The sequence below is a fragment of the Alnus glutinosa genome, chromosome 9, assembly GCF_958979055.1.
Source record: "Alnus glutinosa chromosome 9, dhAlnGlut1.1, whole genome shotgun sequence".
NCBI lineage: Eukaryota > Viridiplantae > Streptophyta > Magnoliopsida > Fagales > Betulaceae > Alnus > Alnus glutinosa.
The window spans coordinates 23,095,796-23,101,032 of NC_084894.1; positions in this window are offsets into that span (position 1 = coordinate 23,095,796).

Consider the following 5,237-nt stretch of genomic DNA (forward strand, 5'->3'; position numbering starts at 1 on the left):
TGAAGTTATCACATCGGCTTAATTATGTTAGTTATACATCCTATACTAGACTTTCAACTTTCCGATTGTCACTCTCGGCATCACTTTGTTTAACTTATTCAAAGAAATTGAGAGAAACCGGCCATCGATTTCACCCATAAGAACCTTTCTCTTTTTACTTTCTGCTACTACCATCCCTCTCATATTTTGGGGTTTTTCTTTAGTTTATAGGTGTTTTCTGACCATATCAATAATTTTGGTCTCTTTGCTATATATCTGTCCATTTACCTCTACGCTATGTCGTTCATCTCCTTCCTGGCCGCTACTATTGTTTGCCAGTTGTGTTTTTACTTTGAATAAGAGTTTTCTTCTCACTAGATCTGCCATCATGGGCGATCTATGAGATGAAGGTTAGTCAGATGTGAGGGGTTATCTCTCACGGCCTGGATAATTCGATGTGAGGAGTTATTTTTCATAGCTGGTTTAAATAAATTTTTAGAATATTTGGCTACCATTGTCTTAGATCAAGTATGCTCGGAGTTTATTCAAAAAAAAAAAAAAAAAAGTTTGCTCAGAGTAGATCTGCTCTTTAACTATTTTTGTAGATGGATTAGCGAAAGATGAAAGTCATAGATAACACTTTATTATAAGATAATTTTTTTTTGTATCTATGACTACATATATGCTTATATATAGCATGCGATTAATGATTTTTCAGAGTTTTATGTTTTGTGATGTAAAAAGTTTATACTCGTGATCTTTGATCAATGAAATATACAGATCTTTTGTTAAAAATAAAAACTTATTCAAAGATATTAATCGTGAAATTAATGCCTTAATTAGAAGAATAAATAATCATGTTGAATTATTTGTCAATGTCATTGATGTGATAACAGAAAACAAAGTTATTAAATTCTATACAGACTTTCTTCTTTCGATTGTCACTCTCAACATCACTTTGTCTAAATTATTCAAAAATGTCAATCATGAAATTAATGCCTTCAATTAGAAGATAAGCTTCTTTAAATGGGAAATGATACATGCACTTGTGTGGAGCCCACTCTATTGTACCTTGTGGTAGTACACTTGTTGTGCACCATGAGTATTTTGAACATTTTTCTCTTTAAATAACATAGCGTGTTAAATTATTTGTTAATATTTTTGATATGATAACAGAAAACAAAGTTATTAAATTCTGTACTAAACCTTTTACTTTCGATTGTCACTCTCAGCATCACTTTGTCTAACTTATTTAAAGATATTACTCGTGAAATTTATTCTTTAATTCGAAGATAATTAAGCCTCTTTAAATAAAATAACGTGTTGAATTATTTTTTAATATATTTTTAATGTGATAACAGAAAATAAAGTTGTTGGGAATAATTTCACTTGGCTTGGCCCATTTTGAAGATTACGAGCCTCTGAGTCCACATTGACTCACTGGCGATTGCGGGCTCGTAGTTCATCAGGTATGAGCCTGCAAGTATAAATTTGGATACTCTAGAGCCCCAGGAATGTACTGCCTCGAGAATCGACATAGCTTATAACCAGGGAAGGCGATATGCGATCTCGAAAAATCTGGGACCGCACATAGTTCCCGGAAATCCGGTACTAAAATTAATCCCGAATTTGTCATCTAGAATCCTACTTTGAGATAAGTAAAGAAAAAATTCCAGTTTGGGGAGGTAGAGGATTCTGAGTCCAGGCTAAACTCTAATGGCACTCTTAGGTCCAGAGAGAAGCACAGAACCCTATTATAGTCGAGCCTTCATCACTCAGTCTATAAATATGCCCTTACACCATATATAAACCTAAGACTAAATTGTTGTGCATATATGCTTGGGCATTATTTTCCCTCAGAAACTTACTTCAATATCGGAGTAAGATCCGCCGGCAACCACGGTGCGTTCTCTTAACAGTGTCGGTTCTTTTTGCAATGGAATGAGAATTCCTAAAACATGAAGAATATCGGTGATCGTCAGCTCACGCTACACCGAAAACTTTATCAACAAACGCATATATATACAAAGTAGTTTTGGTTTGTCTCTTTGATGCGATCCAACTAATTCATATTTTTTTATATTTCTAATAATTCGTGAGTTGAAAAAAAGAAAAGAAAATAACATCCTATAAAACTATTCCAACGCAATTTTATTTTTATTTTTCGTTTGTTTTTGCTGAACTTAATTATCTCGCTCATCCATAAGGTCAAAACACAAGGATTAATATTCAATACACGAAAAAGAATTGGACTTTTTAACTCTAAATGAATATTTATGTCTGGGTCAAATTCTGAAGAAAGTTGTCAGACACATTAACAATTATGAGCATTATTTTCTTTCCGTCGAATATCGATTTTATTGATTTAGCCAAACTTTCATTAGAATTTAGAATGCTACATAGTTCAAGCTTTAAAAGGCAATAATCTCTCTCTCTCTCTCTCTCTCTCTCTCTCTCTATATATATATATATATATATAGACTATTATACCCAATGTTGACATTTATTTACAAATCATTCAGAGTTCCATGAGAAAAGCATATATATATATATATATAATCCTCCCCCAACCCAGCCATAAAATCATCAAATTAAACTACATACTTATTTAAGACCACCACGAAGAAGCCTTCAAAAGCATTTACCTTCTGCCAGATCGATCGATCGATCAACCTTCTTGGACTCGTGATCTACGTACATATATTTGTATTACTACAAACGGGAGACGTATGAATTCACTGGGAAGTAGGACATTACAACCGGAGCTCCGGATGATTTTGGTTTGTTTTTGGATTTTGATTTCTCCGAAGAACATTTTCCCACATCATCGGAGACCCGAGATGCCGAGAAGCATGCGAACCAGCTGGGAATGGCTGAGAAAAGAGCCATGGCGTTTCCCTTCGATCTATCTGTACGTTGCCGGCCGGCTTAGAAGTTGTTGAACAAATTAAGTTGAAAGGGATGAGCAATGAATGAAGTGTGATCGAGAGATTAGAAATGAAGTATATATAGGCTGCTCTATTTGTAGTGTGATAAAAGGGAAATGGCAAGGTAAGGTGTCCATTGGGTTGGAGAGCAAGAAATAATAATATAGAGAGATGGCTGGGAATAAGTCAAATGCGTGGAGCGCAAGGAAATTAGAAAAAGAAGTCGTCTATGGCTTTGTCATTTGTGGCTGCATCCGCTTTGTCCAAAGCCCCAGATACGATCATTGTCACCATTTTTCTAATAGTCATATTTTTTAGAAGTCTTTTTGTTAAATCTATCATTTTTCTAACACAATAATTTTGAAACGATCATACCAATTTTTTTTAAAAAAAGATTATCCTTTTATTATTATTAGTGATTAAACAAATGAATAATGTTAAAGCAACTTGGAATATTCTCACTTGTGCAAGTAAAATATCACAACTAATTGGGATATTTATGGAATCTCATTGGCATTATGCTTCACGTAGAACGTGAAGTGAAAGAAAAAAACAAAAAACAAAAGAACGTGGAGAAGAGAAAAAAAAAAAAAAAGAAAGATATGTGAATAGTGCAACCTTACATGTAGAGTTGCACTATTTAAGGAATTAAGTAAAATCTATTACAGAGTTTGAATAGATAAGCCAATAGAGTTTATTTTTAGCACTTTAGTTATCTATTCTAGCCTAAAAGTGAAAATACATAAGCCATTAGGAGTGCTCTTAGACCACTCCCAATAGCTTATATATTTCTAAATCTATTTTAGCTAACCAAAACTCATTTTATCTAGTTTAGCTAACGGGTTTTAAATGGTATATTACATCCGATTATCTAAATTTCTCTCTATTTTATTAAAATAAGCATTTTTTAATTTTTTAATTTTTTAATATTTTTTTTTCCTGGATGTTCCATCTCCACGCATCGTTGCACTCATAAATAGGATTTTTTTTTTCTTCTTCTAGATGGTTCCATCTCCACGCATGCATCATCTGCACTCACAAAAAGAAATTTTTTTTTCTTCTAGATGATTCCGCCCATGCCATCTTCTCCCTCCTCTCCCTTCCAGCGTCCTCCTCCACAACATCACCGTCGATCGCCTCTCCCTCGTCAAATACCCAAATCAAGCCCTCCTCTCATCAACTTCAACCCATTATCTCCATTTCCCACAAACACACAACGAAAAACTCAATAAATTAGCAGAGTCGGAGTAGCCATTCTTTCTGGCGCCAATATTGTTAGAGTCGGAGTTGTTGTCTGACAAGACCTTGGAGCGAGAGACGATGAGCCATTGGACCAGCAAGAACGAGGAGGTTGTTCATCGATGACACGATCGTGAATTTCCGTTCACCGGTGAGGCGCGTAGATCCGAGCGCTTCAACCTCCGACGACACAAAGAGAAAGATGAAGAAATTCTGAAGAAGAAAGACCCATCTAGAACCTTTCCCGTAGTGAAGAAATAATTACAAAAAAAAAAAAAAAAAAAAAAAAAAAAAAAAAAAAAAACCATTTATGAACAGTGTAACGCCAACGTCACATGTGGCATTGCACTATTCACCAATCTTCAACAAATGTAAACTAGCGTTGGGATATAGAAATTGATGGAGGAGCATTTTTGTGATTTTCTTATGTATTGTAGATTTAGAGTGACTTTTACATAAGCCGCTGGACTGTCCTTAGCTGGTAATGAATGATGCTATATATATTTTGCTACACAAGTTGCAAGAATTAATATATATATATATATATAGCTTAAAGTGTGCAGAACTAAAGGAGATTAATGTTTTAATTCCCCATAACACATAGCACTGATTATGACACCATACTGTATATATACGTAAATGTGTACATTATAAATTAGTACATACATTATATGTATATATATATATATATATGGAGAGAGAGAGAGAGAGAGAGAGAATTTGGTTGCTCATGGAAATTTGATGAGCAGGAAAACAACAAATTAAGAAATTAATGCAGAATTATTGAATTATTTGTACTCCGTGAGCCAGGTTGACTTTTAGGTAATCAGATTGCTGTTATTAAGAATTAAATGAACTTGTCCACGAATCACTGTCATTTGTCATGCATTGTTGATTTGTTAGGTTTAGTGGCATCATATATATATATAATGGAAAATCTGTCAGAACCTTTCAAAAAAAAAAATTATTTTAAAAAAAAAAATTATTTAAAAAAAAATTGCATTTTAGACCCCAGTTTTAATTTGGTCAATTTAATATTTGAATTTGCAAAGATTTTAAATTTAAGATCTCTAGCCACTTCTTTTTTATTTT